The sequence below is a fragment of the Poromitra crassiceps genome (assembly GCF_964638095.1).
Source record: "Poromitra crassiceps genome assembly, chromosome: 9".
Taxonomy (NCBI): Eukaryota; Metazoa; Chordata; class Actinopteri; order Beryciformes; family Melamphaidae; genus Poromitra; species Poromitra crassiceps.
In genome coordinates, this window is record NC_139630.1 from 4654660 (window position 1) to 4671992 (window position 17333).

The 17333-nt window shown below is 43.8% G+C and overlaps 1 protein-coding gene across 1 annotated transcript in view; it reads left to right on the forward strand.

Annotated features, from left to right (window-relative positions):
• The window catches only part of vta1 (vesicle (multivesicular body) trafficking 1), a 190482-nt gene that overhangs the window by 94915 nt on the left and 78234 nt on the right, over window positions 1-17333 (forward strand). The window lies entirely within an intron of this gene.

Sequence of the window (17333 nt, forward strand, 5' to 3'; positions counted from 1 at the left end):
TCGGGTCTATCCAACATCATACACCCTCGCCCAGTAGACCCAGCCGAGGCCGATTAAGACCCCGACCCGCGTCCCGGAAGCAGCCGCTATGGATCAGCCTTCCTACTCTGTCTGCAACGTTGCCCGCGGAAGGGCTGATCACACCCAATCCGCTGCAATAGAGCTAGTGCTACACCGCAGTATTGAAAGACCCTTCAGTGCATGGAGGCTCAGGCCCTGTGGTTTTCCCGGCCGCACTCCTCCTTCGTCTCACCAGACCCTCCCTGGTAAAGAGGGCAATCCTACCATGCCATACCATCATGGCGTAAAAGGCAAAATAACGCACACCAAAGGTTGTGGTGAGGTGCTGACAGCTGACAGGCCGCGCCGATGTTTACACAGATTTTCGGGAGGCTAATCCGTAGCGTTTGTGGATTTCTCCCTCATGAGAGAGCCAGGCTGGGGTGCTAAACCCATCCCGTACCGGATGCCGTCTCTCCGACCGTCAACTGTCTCTCCAGCAGTTGACTATAGACCATATAAAAAATATGGATGTAGCTACCGTGACCAGTGTTGGGCAAGTTACTTTAAAAATGTAATATACTACACATTACTAGTTACTTTCATTTGAAAGTAATACGTTACTTTACAATATTACTATCTGTGTAGAGTAACTCATTACTTATCACACTACTTTTGCATTACGTTCACCAAAACAACAGCAGCAGCAGAATGACATCGCTGCCCCGGAACCATCCCGAAAAATAATCTCAACCGCCTTGCAGTCAGTGTAAACTATCCAAAATTCTAAATGTTATCCTTTTCCTTTGTTATTGTCATCTATAGTGGTTATTTGCATAAAAACACAGTTTGATTCGAAAATGATTGTATCTTTATTTAAATATGTGCTTTGATTTAAAAACAAAAATACTCAATTTGTAACTTGAGTTACTTGACAAAGTAACTGGTATAATATTACTGAAATTTTACTGAAGTAAAAAAAAAGGTAAACTCTGTTTAAAAGCTACCAGGCTGTCCTAACATTAGGTTGCTACTAAGCTAACATTAGAGAGCCACCTCCTCTCTATAAAACAGATGAGCTGTGTTCATTTGTGGGTCAGGATATCTTGCTCTGTGTTGACTGCCAGGCCACAGTGCAAAAGTGATGAGAGATCTAACTAACCTGTTAGCTAACCTAAGATAGTTAACTTAGCAACAATCCAACCGTCAGTGTCGCTCAAACTTATAGTCTGAAAAGTATAGCTGCATTTCAGATCTTTCATATTAAGTGTAATTATTCAAGGTCAATTTATTATCTTACCTGGTGATTTAATTAAGTAGTGGTACATTGTCAAAGCATTTCACTTCAGGCCGCTGCGTCGGATGATTTATCCAGCTTTATTGGAGTAATGAAAAAGGACATTGATGGAAGCCAACTACGTCAATCTTTTCAATGAACATTTCCCTCTCTGTTGGAGGCAGTGTGCTGAAATAATGACATTTCTTTAACATAATTGTCTATTCAGAGAACAAGGAAATACCTTGTCAGGCTGTCCTTGTTAGCGACATTGTTTTCCCCTACGTTGGGTGTGGATTTTCAGTATGGCGCGCTCTGCAGTGTCTATACCAGCATATAACAAAAGTGGCTGCCTTAACGAGACACAAGCATGTCAAGTCAAGTCAAGTTTATTTGTATAGCACATTTCATACACAGATGCAGTTCAAAGTGCTTCACATAAAATGGATGACATTAGAAAAAATAAAAAAATAGCATAAAATAGACATTTCATAACAGCTGTGTCTTTATACTGTAGTTTGGACGCCAAGCATACCCTCTACTGGTACCTTGCGTCTTCTGTTGCCCGTACATGCCACAGCATTGGGTTTGCATAAAATCAGATAGAGGCAATTCAAAGTGCTTCACATAAGATGGTCGACACAAGAAAATAAGAGAATAAAAGAAGAGGATAAAATAGACATTTAAAAGCATCACAACAGAGTAGTTGCAAAAATAGTTAAAAACTTACAGAGGAATAAAACCCAATTTCAATCTGTCAGCAGTTAAAAGCGAGGGTAAACATAGTCTCGGCTCCCAGACGTTTGGGGTGAGCTGCGCCACCAAACGTCTGGGAATTTCACTGTCAGAAACTGTCTGTCCGAGCCCGGCGAGAACGGCCGGCAGCAGACACGCCTACATTTGTTATTAGAATTTTATTTGGTAGCGGCAATGCCATTTATCATAGTCCTAACACAGAGCATGAAGCTGATATGCTCCAAACAAAATTTATAGCTGTTGTTTATTTTACAATAATGTTTCCTACCCGGAAGTGGTCCGCTTGCTACTGTGAGTCATCAGCAGGCTCTGTAACGTTAGCCTCGGGAGTCTGGTTTATCGCTGGGGAAAAGACCTCTAGCCGCCGGGGCCGGATGAAACACGTCCTATTAACAGGTTATGTTTGTTTCTAAGTGATTCATATGTTTCTCCGCAAACGCGGCGATGTTTTGCGAGACACTGGTTCTGCATGAGCGTCACTGCCCCCAGAAAGCAGGCCCGCCCACAACACTCATGATTGGTTCTCCGATGCAAGGCTTCCAACAGCGCCACCTAACGTTATGCAAAGATTTAAATAGTAATATTCTCAGTCTTACAGGAGTGAAACGGATTAAGACTGAGGGCTGAGTCTAGGGTAAACATAAAAGTCTTTAGTCTATTTTTAAAAGTAAGTAAGGTTGGGGCAGATCTGAGGTCTTCAGGCAGATTGTTCCAGCTAGCAGAAGCATAGTGGGTGAATGCGGCTTTCCCATCATTTGATCTGATCCTAGGGACAGTTAGTAAGCTGGACCCTGCTGAGCTGAGAGTTCTAGACGGTTCGTAGCGTGGGAGCAATTCAGCTATGTATTTTGGGCCTAGGCCATTAAGTGATTTATAGACTAATAACAGTATTTTAAAATCTATTCTATGACACACTGGCAACCAGTGTAAGGACTTAAGAACTGGAGTGATATGATCAGCTTTCTTAGTCTTCATTAGAACTCTAGCAGCAGCATTCTGAATGAGCTGAAGTTGCCTAAGTTATTTTTTGGAGAGACCAGAGAAAAGGCTATTGCAGTAGTCTAACCTACTATAGATGAAGGCGTGAATTAGTTTTTTAAGATCCTGTCTGTCTGGACATGTAGCCCCTAATTCTTGCTATATTTTTAAGATGATAAAAAGCTGATTTTCTGATTGACTTAATGTGGGAGTTGAAATTGAGATCGGAAACAATAATAACGCCAAGATTTTTAACTTGATCCTTTGTCTTCAGGGATAGAGACTCAAGGCATGCAGTGATTTTAAGCCTTTGTTCTTTGGGACCGAAGACACCTCTGTTTTGCCTTTGTTTAGCTGGACGAAATTCTGGCGCATCCAGTCATTTATTTGGTCAATGCACTGACAGAGTGAGTCTAAGGGAGCATAGGAAAGACTTATATAGAGTTGGGTGTCGTCTGCGTGTCAGTGTAAATACCAAGTAATACCATTATTGTATGATAATAACAATGATGACAGCTGAGATCTACAGTATGTATGGATCACATAAGTACGTGTTTAAGTACGTCCAAAGTATGCACATGACATGTGCACCTATGTGCAGTGAATATGCCACTGTCTCTGACTTGTCTTATCACTCTACTGCCTTATTGCTTGTTGTGTCTCTTGTTGTTTTTGCACTCATATGCCCTGTTATATTTGTACTATGTTGTAAACGGAGTTCACAGCACCAGAATTTCACACGTGATACTTGTACCATGGAGTGACAATAAAAATCTTGAATCTTGAATCTTGATCAGGTTATCTGTGATGCAGAGGCAGGGTAGTTGGGGCAATAGATGAATATGCACTTGTGCAATTTCCAATAGCAGAGGATGCAGTTACTTAGTTAAGACAGAGAGAGCGCTGTCCTGAGCAGATTACAGAGCAATGATTTCTTTTACAGCTGCAGGTAATCTTTGGTCCATGACTCAACCTTTCATCAGACTCAATCTCAGTGAATCCTTTTTTATTTTATTTTATTTGATCAAAATCACTTTTATTTAACAATTTAAAAGTTCTACAGATAGTATCATTATGAAAAAGTGATATATGAATGATGAAGTGATGATATATGAATCAGAGTTTAAATCATAATTGCAATATTCTTCTGACAAATAATCACAATTATGCTTTTTGTCAATATCTTTCATCCCCACTATAGTACTGCGTTCATCGCTGTCATTATCTAGCTAGCTAGCGAGTCAGCACAAGTGAATGTGCAGACATATTTAGGTGATGTTATTTACAACACTCTTCATCATCATTAGTGAATTTCAGCTTCCCAATATGGGAACTTCCTGTTCAGCATGTATTATCCACAGGCACACGTTTGTTGACATTTCCAGCCAGTTCACAATCAAATCAAATCAAGTCAAGTTTAACTTTATTATCCTTTTAGGAAATTTCATCTGGCGCATCTTTTCGGGACATTACATAGACTTACATTCATTCCCTGGAGACTTACCTAACCATAACCACTACTTCCCTACACCTAACCCTTACCCCAGTGGTTCCCAACTTTAGGGTCGCGACCCTAAGTGGGGTCGCCTGGAATTCAAATAGGGTCGCCTGAAATGTCTTTTCCCCGTCTTTTTTCTCTCTTTTTTTTTTTACACCAGACCCAGTTTAATACTACCGATGATGATTAGGGTCACTTGAGATTTTTTCTTTTTTTTTTTAGTTCTGAGTTTAAAGTGATAATCTGTAAGATTTCAGCTTTGTTCTCTTGGGTGACACCTATGGCGATGAGTGGTAATTGCAGGTGACATCCAAACAGTGTTGCATTATGTGACATTACTAATGTCACATAATGTCACTATATACTGCAAAGGCTTCCATCAATGGACCATAGCCTCAATTAACATTGTGAGTGACTCTTAACTCATTGAGTGCCAAGGACGAGTATGTTCGTCAATTCAGATACTAACGTAGAGTGCCAAGGACGAGTATGTTCGTCAATTCAGATACTAACGTAGAGTGCCAAGGACGAGTATGTTCGTCAATTCGTTTAGTAACGTAGAGTGCCAAGGACGAGTATGTTCGTCAATTCGTTTAGTAACGTAGAGTGCCAAGGACGAGTATGTTCGTCAATTGCGTTTTTTGACGGTGGGACGTGGATCAAAGCCTCAGGCATCTCCTGTACAAATATTGTAGCTATTGAAGGTGTATAACCTATTTTACGGACTCATTAGGTGGCGACAGTGCTCTCCAGATTAGAGAAAGGTCCGGAAAGCAGCAGGAAAAAGCCCCATGATGAAAGAGAAACCGCTCATGCTGCAGCCAGAGCCATATAGATTGCGCTGTCTGCAGCTGACGTTGGCTGCGAACAGCAGTCAATCCGCGCCCACAACTGAGCCTCTCTGTCTCTGTCTGTCTGTCTGCATAGTTTCTCCACACGATTAGCCACCAGAAAGGCAGCACCCGACGCCGAAGGGCCAAACCTTTCCCTGCAGTCCGGTTTGGCATTTCCGTGTCGCGCTGGGAGCCGCCGCACAAAAACGGAGCGCTCCGAAAATAGACTGGGTGTGTGTTAGGCTGTGTGTTAGTGTGGGGAGGAGTTTGCAGCTGAGGGGGGGAGAGGGGGTGGGGCACGCAGGGCACCACACAACTACACCACGTTACTACATCAGAAAATATTAGCTTCAGACTCAGTGAATGTGCTTGAAATGCTTCATTTCACAAAAGGCGGAATAACTCAGCTTCTAATTTGAAACGTGTCTTTTTGCTCAAAACAACCTATCTTCTCCGGCTCATAACTAAAGAACGGAAAATGGTATCAATAAACTTTTTTTTGCAGATGATAGAAGAGAGTCTCATCGTTCTTTGTGCGTGTTCGCTGTTTACATAGTAATATCACACAATATTCTGTGGGCCTCGAGAAATCACTGAAAACGCTCTGAAACTCTGGCACTCTGGTCCGTTCTCCAAAAGTGGCTGGCACTCAATTTAACACATTGACTGCCAGCCGTTTTTTTCTTGCTGTAGGTAGCTTCTGCCAAGCCGTTTTTTGAGGATTCTGGCTCATTTTACAAGAGCCGAGGATTCGTTTCTGCTTGGACTTTGTGAACATACAATATCTCAAAAGTACTAATAGAATGTGTACTTTCTCTGTCTAAAAGAGTTAGTTTGTAGAGTTAGTAGTTATGTAGATATTAGCCGTTGAGTACAGCATGGTTTCAGGGTCTGAGGCAGAAAGCTGAGATAATCGCAGTTTTGTGAAATTCAATCAAACAGGCACAAAAGTCACTTTAACCATTTATTTTTGAAATCAGTGAGACATCAGACATCTGAACAATAGTTGTTTTCAATAATGGAGGAATAATACCATAATAAAATAAATAAATGTCAAAATAAATACAAAACAACAGCAGACCACAGGTCACTCAGCTTTTTTTTTTTTTTACATGTTTTTTTTTTTTATAGGTTTTTTCGGTTCGTGATCAAACCGGTTTGGGCTCGTACACCGAATCCAGAACTGCTCCAAAATGTAATGGGTACTTCCTTGGCCCATGTTACACCCATCCAGTAAGTTACATGAAAATCGGCAGGTGCTTTTTATGTATTCCTGCTAGCTAGCAAACAATCAAACAAAGTGCATCAAAAACAGGCATTTTTTTTTTTTTTTTACGACCCATGCCTACTTGTGCCACCGAGCACGGTTCTTCTCTGAGTGGTACACCTCATAGCAGGCAGCCCTGTGTAATGGGACATTACACAGGACACAACGGTAGCGTGTCTCGCTTCTAACACCTCTCTCTTTACAAACTCTACACCTCCTCGTTGGGCCAGCTTTTTTGAGTGAGGCTGGATACATGGCCATGTAATGGCCCGCTAGATTGACATCCAGCCTGCTTGGAGGGTCCAGGTATGGTGCCCGGCCCGGCCTGGTTGCAGGTTGGTCACTGCCCTCCCCCCCACCCCCCACCTCCTCCCCGCCACCCCCCACCTCCCCCACCCCAGCCCCCACCTCCTCCCACACCTCCTCCTGCCAAGTCCCCGAGGAGGAACTCCACTGTCTCGCCTAGGGTGGACCGCTCACCACAGTAGGGCTTCATGCTGTAGCAGTAACCTGTCTGGGAGTCACAGAGGATGTATGATTTTATCCCATACTTTATGGGTTTCTGTGGGTTGTACACCTTGAAGGCCAACCGCCCACGCCACAGGAGCATCCCCTCATCAATACTGATGTTTTGACTTGGTGTCAACATGGCTCTGAACTTTTCTAACAGGTCGTTCAAAACTGGCCGGACCTTGAACAACTTGTCTGCACCATCAACATCAAAATTGTTACTGAAATGGAGGAATCGTGTCAGGAGCTGAAAGCGGTTGCGAGACATGGTTCTGGGGAAGTGGGGGGTAGCAGTCACTTCATTTGTGGTCCAGTACATGGCCAGTTCAGGCTTCTTGACAATCCCAGTCAGGAAATATAGTCCCAAGAAGCTCTTGAGTTCTGCCACTGTAGTGTCCTTCCACTTCCCAAGCCTTGAATGTGGCAGAGCCTCACTGACCTGACTGATGCACTGGTGTGCATACAAGTTAGTTTGGACTACAATGGCCTGGAGCAGCTCATCGTCCAGGAAGAGCTGGAAGAACTCCACTGGTTGAGCAGCACCACCACTATGAGGACCCGGTTCTGCTGTGAATGGGATGTGGGTTGGCTCCCAGTCAACGCCACACCACTCAGGACCTGCAGGCCGAGGACGTGTCCCACTTCCAGCTCCATCTGCAAATTATAGAAATACATAATTACCATAAAATAGTGTTTTTTATATGTGTGGTACTGAATTCTGGAGTTCTAGAATTTCTGGAATTCTGGCTGGAACCTGTGATGTGAAAATAAACCTGATTCTTTTTTTTTTATCACTTTATTTCTCAGTTTTCACAGAAACACAAGGATATCACAAAATACAGTATGAAAACTTTTTCTTTTTCTTTTTCCCTCCCTCCCTCCCACCCCATGGGGACTGACAAAATAAACCTGATTCTGAAGTGTGCTCTTACCCATTTTCCTGGCACGAGAGGCTGTGGCACCAGGTGCTGTACCGCTACAGCTGGCTGCTTCAGGCTCATCTTCAGAGTGTGAAATTCAGTAAAATGAATTGACTGACTGCTGGCTTTTGTACAGTCATAGTAATTACATTTACACAAGTTACACAAGTCATCTCAAACATCGTCTTACCACTGCTCTGTGGACCTTCGCTCCTGGATGGGGCCCACTCATCTTCAGAGTCCTCCACGTCTGGGGAAGACGTGATGTCACTCGACTCGGACTCAGTCAGTCCAGCAGCCGCAACCGCGACATCCAGAGGCTCACCCCGTTCATCATCCGAGACCTCGGAATCGGTCTCCGGCACAAGCTCATTTCGTACAGAAAAGAAATCCAGCAGTGATCTCTGATCGGCCGATCGCTTGCGTGTGGCCGCCGAAGACCGCTTGCGTTTTGCCGGCATGGCACAAACACGCCACCCGCTCCCAACTAAACTGAAATAAAACAACTACTGCTACGACTAGCTCAAACTGAACTGAAATAAGGCTAATCTACCGGCTACCAACTCGATCAAACTGAACTAGAATAAACTGAACTAGAATAAAGGCTAAATACTAAAATGAACTGACGCTAATGCTAAATGTGCTAAGCTAACTACAATGAACACTAACTGTAACTACGCGCGAACTAAGTATCTAAACTAAGTCTACTATGAAGACTATACTAAACACTACTACTGTACTAACAACTACAAACTAAATCAACTACGCTAACCAACTCGCTCTAAATCTGACGCTAAATTGCTGAAATTCTCTATGTATAAATCGCTATGTAATGCTGTCTGTCTCAATCTATTGCCAACCTACTTCAACCCACGCGATCAAAGGAGCCCGCCTTCCTTATATAGAAATCTTTGTTGGAGTACTTCCGGGGCAGCGGGAGAGGTCGGATCCACATTCACCTATTGCCCAAGGGCCTCACCTAGTGGAAACCACTGAAAAAACAGTTTGACGAGTCAAGTCGTCGTTGGCAGTGAACAGCTGGATTGTGTTTGACGACTCAACTCGTTCTTGGCAGTCAACGTGTTAATATATATATGTATTTTTTTTTCTCGATGAAAACCTTTGAGATTATAACTTTAAATCAGGATTCTGAGAATAAAGTCAGAATTCTGAGATTAAAGTCAGAATTCCGAGTTACTGTCAGAATTTTGTGGAAATACTTAGAGTTTTGAGATTAAAGTCAGAATTCTCAGATTGAAATCAGAATTTTGCGGGAAAAAGAAGCATACTATGTGACATCACTGATGATGTCACTGATGACATTATCGATGGTGTACCGGAATTTGAATTTCGCAGGTCCCTAGATTTTTGCTACATCAAAATAGGGTCACGAGCCAAAACAGGTTGGGAACCCCTGTAATGCTTACCCTAACCCTAACCTTAACCGTAACTTACAGTATAACCATTGACCCCAAAATCTGCTTTTTCCAAATTGGGGACACAGCTTTTGTCCCGAATTGGACAAGCCGTCCCCAATTACCTGGTGTTCAGTCTGGCATTTGTCCCTGAAAGTAGTCTATAACAGACCACAGGGACAGCCTTTCACTACAGGTACATGGTGTCCTTGTCACCCAGAAGCCATTAAAACATCAACAAGACACTTAGGTCCCTCCATTTCACTGTTACACCGAGGCAGGCCTGCTGGAACACACACACACACACACACACACACACACACACACACACACACACACACAGAGTCCGCCATCAGACAATGCATCCTCTTAGAGCGGTGGTGAGTGCGTCACAGACAGACACACAGACAGACACACAGACAGACATACAGACAGACAGACAGACAGACAGACAGACAGACAGACACACACACACACACACACACACAGACAGACAGACAGACAGACAGCTGATTGGGTTTCAGGCAGTAGAAAGAGGTTTTCAGCAACTTCCTGACTGAGCTGAGTGGAGTGAGTGTTGAGTAAGTCTGTTGTCCAGCAGGCAGGCAGCTCACAGCCTCCCTCCCTCCCTCGCTCCAAAATCCCCTCCCTTTCTCCCTCCCTCTCTCTCTCCCTCACTCCCTTGCTGCCTCCTTCTCTCTCCCTCCCTCCCACTCTCCCTCCCTCCTTCCCTTCCTCCCTCCCTCCTTCCCTCCCTCCCTCTCTCTCTATCTCACTCCCTCGCTGCCTCCTTCTCCCTCCCTCCCTCCTTCCTTCCCTCCCTCCTTCCTTCCCTCCCTCCCTCCTTCCCTCCCTCTCCCTCCCTCCCTCTCTCCCTCCCTCCCTCTCTCTCTATCTCACTCCCTCGCTCCCTCGCTGCCTCCTTCTCCCTCCCTCTCCCTCCCTCCCTCTCCCTCCCTCTCTCTCTATCTCACTCCCTCGCTGCCTCCTTCTCCCTCCCTCTCCCTCCTTCCCTTCCTCCCTCCCTCCTTCCCTCCCTCCCTCTCTCTCTATCTCACTCCCTCGCTGCCTCCTTCTCCCTCCCTCTCTCCCTCCCTCCCTCTCTCTCTCTATCTCATTCCCTCGCTGCCTCCTTCTCCCTCCCTCTCTCCCTTCCTCCCTCCTTCCCTGCATCCCTCCCTCCCTCCCTCTCCCTCACTCCCTTGCTGCCTCCTTCTCTCTCCCTCCCTCCTTCCCTCCCTCCCTCTCTCTCTATCTCACTCCCTCGCTCCCTCGCTGCCTCCTTCTCCCTCCCTCCCTCCTTCCCTCCCTCCCTCTCTCTCTATCTCACTCCCTCGCTCCCTTGCTGCCTCCTTCTCTCTCCCTCCCTCCTTCCCTCCCTCCATCTCTCTCTATCTCACTCCCTCACTCCCTTGCTGCCTCCTTCTCTCTCCCTCCCTCCCACTCTCCCTCCCTGCTTCCCTCCCTCCCTCCCACTCTCCCTCCCTCCCTCCCTCCCTCTCTCTCTATCTCACTCCCTCGCTCCCTCGCTGCCTCCTTTCCCTCCCTCCCTCCTTCCTTCCTTCCCTCCCTCTCCCTCTCTCTCTATCTCACTCCCTCGCTGCCTCCTTCTCCCTCCCTCCCTCCCTCTCCCTCCCTCCCTCTCTCCCTCCCTCCCTCTCTCTCTATCTCACTCCCTCGCTGCCTCTTTCTCCCTCCCTCCTTCCCTCCCTCCTTCCCTCCTGCTCCCTCCCTCTCTCCCTTCCTCCCTCCCTCCTTCCTTCCCTCCCTCCCTCCTTCCCTCCCTCTCCCTCCCTCCCTCTCTCCCTCCCTCCCTCTCTCTCTCTCACTCCCTCGCTGCCTCCCTCTCCCTCCCTCCCTCTCTCTCTCTCTCTCTCACTCTCTCCCTCGCTGCCTCTCTCCTCCTCCTCTCTTCATGTGGTCCCTGTGTTGGACAGCAGGGCGGCACGGTGAGGATGGAGGCTGGCCCTGGAAGGCAAAGACAAAAGAGACTTTCCCTGCTAGGATCAATAAACAGGCTCCCCACTAGGCATGGGTCGATTTCCAGTTTTACCGGTTCGGTTCGGTGTACGAGCCCAAACCGGTTTGATCACGTGCAAACCGAAAAACTCTTTTTTTTTTTTTTTTTTTTTTTGCCAGTCCATTCTGATTGCACTATTGTTCATATTAGCCTCTTCTCAAGTTGCACTAGTAGGTAAAAGTCTTATTTTGTTTATTATGTTGATGTTTGAAGAAAAGTTAAGCTGAATAGTTATGAGAAATAAAAACAGTGTGTTGTTACAGTTAAAAGGTTCTGCTTATTTGTATTCAGTGTTCATGCTGGTTGGCAGCATACCAGCTTAGAGGTGCATTATCGCCACCAACTGCAGCCGCTTTGATACGTTTTTTTGGGGAATATCGAACCGGTTTCAAAATGTTCAAACCGACCCATGCCTAGGCCCTATATTGTGTGAATTTGTGAGTTTTGAAGTTTATAAGGCAGCTCAGCTGTAAGCCAATCCATTCACTGCTTGTGTTTTTATTAGCCTTTTCTCAAGTTGCACTATAGGCAGAAGTCTTATTTCATTTATTATTTTGATGTTTAGAAGAAAAGTTGAGCTGAATAGTTATGAGAAATAAATACAGGGTGTGTTTGTTACACAGGTGGACTGAAGTTGCACTACAGACAGTTATGGGCCACACTCGGGAGCCCGGGGACTCGATTGGGCTTTGGCCAATCCTGGTGTGTTCCACCCCCAAATCGAGTGGGATTCAGCATGTTGTGGCCATGTGGTGCTCTCCCCGGGAAGATTATATATAATCGATTATAAGATGCATCGCGATGCGGACCTGCACGATTCTGCATCGATTAACAAATGTCAAAAATCGATTATTATTATTATTATTATTATTATTATTATTATTATTATTATTATTATTATTATTATTATTATTATTATTATTTTTATATATATAATCAAATAAAATATAATGGAAGTACATGCAGTTGTTTATTTTAATTATGGATCATAATACAATGCAATTCTAAATGCACTTTTATTTTAAAAGTAGCCACACAGTGAGAAAAAAGAAAGTGAGAAAAAAAATCATGTATTCGGGGAAAAAAGTGATGCATCGATTTAAGATGCATCGAGATGCATCGAGATGCATCGATAATCGTTATCGAATCGAATCGTAGCCCTCTGAATCGTAATCGAATCGAATCGTGAGGCCAGTGAAGATTCACAGCCCTAGTACTAGGTGATGTCAGCCAACTGTAGATTACTGTTATAAATGAAATCTTCAAAAATGAACTTTTGATGTGAAAAAGTGTGAAAAACGAAATAAATTCGATTTTTGTGATTTGGTATTTGAACTAAAATAAAATCAAATAAAATAATAAATACAATTTTTGGGTTCAGCTCGACTTTAAGTTCCCCCCCAAGCATGCTGAAAGTTACTGTATATAAAACATAATAATGATGATTTTCGAAAAGTAATGTTATTTTAATTGTGCTTTTTTTTCTTGAATACTGTCAAATAAGTGTGAAAGATATTGACAAAAAAAATCTTAATGATTCCATTTCTTTGACATTTTTGTTTGTTTTTGTTTGTTTGTTTTTAGGACTTGACAATTGTTTGTTGATTGATGGACAAACCGTTGCCTGCAGCTCTGAAACACCTTGTTCCAAAATGCATTTTGGATGCTTGTTATGCAATCACTTTCAGTTCATATAGGGTCATTGTTTATTTCTACTGTCAGTGTCGTGGAGAAGCGTGTCTGGCCCTGAAACAGTCGAGACCATCTTGTTGGAGGAAAATATTATTATTAGTTTTTTTGTTGATAGAGTTAATATAATAATACTCCCTGCTTTTAAAGCGAAAAGCAAATGAATGCTTCAAGTTCAGATAGTTGATGGTTATTTTTTAATTAACCATCAACTTTTAATTCATATTTGAGGAAGAGGTCATGGAGGGTGGGAACCCTTGAAGGTTTTGTTGTAATACGTGGCCATTGAGTCCTGCAGAGTGAGAGCTGTTTTTGTTCATTTAATGATTTGCTATGTATGAATGAATGTCTTCATCAAGTTTTTGCCTTTCCATCAAGGCAAAAGGGCAGCTACTTCAGATAATCCAAAGTTTTGATTTGTTGAAAACCTTTTGGGTCACTCCAAAATACCATTTGTGTTATTTCCGTTTTGATGTCTTTACTATTATTGTAAAATGTAAAAAGAAAAAGAAAAAAAGGTAAAACTATTCATATGAATACCACCCATAAGTATGTAGACCTAGAGGGAAAACATGCAAATTAAAAGTATGTAGACCTAGAGAAAAAAATGTGCTAATTCATGTATTAACACATTCACTGCCAGCCGTTTTTTCAATACTGTAGGTAGGTTCTGCCAAGTTTTTTTTTTGAGGATTCTGGCTCATCTTTTTTAAGAGCCGAGGATTATTTTCTGCTAAGATTTTGTGAACACAAATGATCTCAAAAGAACTAATAGAATGTGTGCTTTCTCTGTCTAAAAGAGTTAGTTTGTAGAGTTAGTAGTTATGTAGGCATTAGCAGTAGAATACAGCATGGTTTCAGCGTCTGAAAATTTATTCTGAGATAAATGGCTTTTTGTGAAATTCGATAGAACAGTCACTTTAACCATTTATTTTTGGCGTAAGACGTCAGACATCTAAACAATAGTTTTGAACAGTAATTTCCTCCATAGCAGCAGGAAACCCCCCTCTCCTTCAAACTCCTCCCTCCGTGGGTGTGTCTCTGGTGGCTTTGCAGCGTTTGTCACAAGCGAGGCTCTGCCTGTCTGTGCTGCCTGGCTGCTGGCGGCTGCTCTTTGGGCGAGTCTGCATGAGTCGTTTCGGTTGTGAGCTCAGCTGCAATGAAGCTGCGTGCGATTGTGGGCTTTCTGCCGGTGTTTCAAAGTGTGTTGCACGCATAATCTATTATGCAAATTTGCAATCCCCCACCGCCAGCTCCCAGCGCGATAATGCGCGAAAGCGAAAGCGTTTTCGCCAATCCATTTTACAGTATGAGAATGGTTTCCTCGCGCATTCCCCTGCAGTTTTGGCTCGGCTTTTTCTAGTCTGGAGAGCACTGTCGCCACTTAGTGGGTCGGTGGAATGGGTTGTACACGTTCGGTGGCTCCAATATTTTTATAGGAGACGTTGATCCACGTCCCCACCGTCAATTTTTTTTTTTTTTTTTTTTTTTGACGAGTCAACTCGTCATTGGCAGTCAACCGTTGGATTTTTTTTGACGAGTCAACTCGTCATTGGCAGTGAACGTGTTAACACATTGACTGCCAGCCGTTTTTTTTTTGCTGTAGGTAGCTTTTGCCAAGCCGTTTTTTTGAGGATTCTGGCTCATTTTACAAGAGCCGAGGATTATTTTCTGCTTGGAGTTTGTCAACACAAAGTTCACAAAAGTACTAATAGAATGTGTGCTTTCTCTGTCTAAAAGAGTTAGTTTGTAGAGTTAGTAGTTATGTAGATATTAGCCGTTGAGTACAGCATGGTTTTAGCGTGTGAGACAGGAAGCTGAGATAATCGCAGTTTTGTGAAATTCAATCACGCAGAACAGTCACTTTAACCATTTATTTTTGGCATCAGTGAGAGATCAGACATCCAAACAATATAGTTCCGAACGCCCTCTCCTTCAACTCCTCCCTCCGTGGGCGTGTCTAGTGGCTTTCAGCCTGCGTTTGTCACAAGTGAGTGCTCTGCTGCTGGGAGCCTGGCAGCGAGTTTGAGCAGCCTGCCTCCCTGGCAGCGAGTGTGGATACTGTAGGTCTCACTCGTCTCTTGGGTTTGAGAGCCCCGATGAAGCCCCGTGCGACTCTAGGCTTTATGCTGCCCACCATGGACAGTAGCCACACAGTCCATTTCTGGAACCCCCCACCGCAGCAGCGCGAAAGCGTCCCCGCCTACAGTATGAGAATGAGGCTCGTTCGTTTCTGACTGTAAAATCGCCAAGCCATTTCCTTGATTTCCTTCCTTGGAGGAAGCAGCCGCGGGAGGCGGCTGCTTTTGGTTGACTTTATATCTGTCGGGAGAGGACCGTCGCCACCTAGCTGGTCGGTAAAATAGATTATACACATTCAATACTTCCAATATCTCCATAGGAGACGCGGGGGGCATTGATCCACGTAGCACCGTCAAAAAAAAAATATATATATTTTTTGACGACTCAACTCGTCGGTGGCAGTGAACAGCTGGATTGTGTTTGACGACTCAACTCGTTGTTGGCAATTAACGTGTTAATAAACTTAATGAATGGCCTAATTAGCATAACTGGTGATTTAATATATCCTGGTGATTATGGCAGGATGACAGTAGGCAGCTAAAGTGCCTCTTGTTTGATAATGATGGGTAATGGGATCCTTCACCCCGGCAGTGTTAACATCATGCTACACATCGTGCTACACACTGTGCTACACACTGTGCTACACATCGTGCTACACACTGTGCTACACACTGTGCTACACATCGTGCTACACACTGTGCTACACATCGTGCTACACACTGTGCTACACATCGTGCTACACATCGTGCTACACACTGTGCTACACACTGTGCTACACACTGTGCTACACACTGTGCTACACATCGTGCTACACACTGTGCTACACACTGTGCTACACACTGTGCTACACATCGTGCTACACACTGTGCTACACACTGTGCTACACATCGTGCTACACATCGTGCTACACACTGTGCTACACACTGTGCTACACATCGTGCTACACATCGTGCTACACACTGTGCTACACACTGTGCTACACATCGTGCTACACATCGTGCTACACATCATGCTACACACTGTGATTTCACACAGGATTTCTTTGTCAGTATCCATTAATTAAAGTAAACAAACAAATTTACCTCCATTATCTTTTATTTAGATCAATCAGACCAAACAATACATCCAAAACATTTCCCACAACAAAAAGCTGCTCTTATTTACAACAAATTACAGGTGAGATTATTTTAAATAAAGTGCCTTTAGAAATAAGACTTATTTTCTTTTAACCAAAATTCTCTGCTGTTTTCACAGATTTAGGATTAATATAAAAAACAAATAGCTTATTCTGCTGATTTCACAGTTTTCTGTACTGGCAGGATTAATACAAAAATAGCTTATTCTGTTTATTCTATTCAGTAATAGAAAATAAAACTTTTAACCAAAATCCTCTGCTTTTTTCACAGATTTCGGTACTAGCATGTTTGTTTAATACAAAACAAATAGCTTATTCATAAATAATAAATAAAGACTTCCAAAGAAAATCCTTTACAAATGACCAGTGAGCAGCATAGCATCCCACAACAAGCAAACGTTTTGCTGCTACTTTTAGCAACAGCTCAGCTGTATGTGCACCCGTGTGGCTCTCAGTCATCACTCTTGTCTGGAGGACATAACTCACCAGTTCCCAGTCGTTGTCACTTGTGAAGTGTGCCGTTACCATGACATACGATTGAGTTGCGACTGAAGTCCATGCATCACATGTTATAGCCACCCTGCATGCTTTCTTCAGGGATTCCAGTACTTCGGTTTTGGTCTCGTCGTACAGTTGAGGAACTGCTTTCTGGGTGAAATACTTTCGCGTCGGTACTTGGTATCTCGGTTCCAATGTACGCATCATAGCGCGAAAGCCTGTGTTGTCGACGACAGCGTATGGACGTAAATCCTTAGCTATGAAGGTAGCAATGGAGGTTGAGATTCTTTTCGCCCTGTCAGAGCAGCTAGCACGTTAGCTGCCGCCGCCATTTTCTCTGTTTACAGTTGGTCTTATGAGTCCGTCCCTTAAAACTGTCCGGCCGGCTTTTTTCGTTCCGGGCGCTACGGCTCTGTTTCTGTGGTCAGGAAAAGTAATCGATAATCGAACATTTTG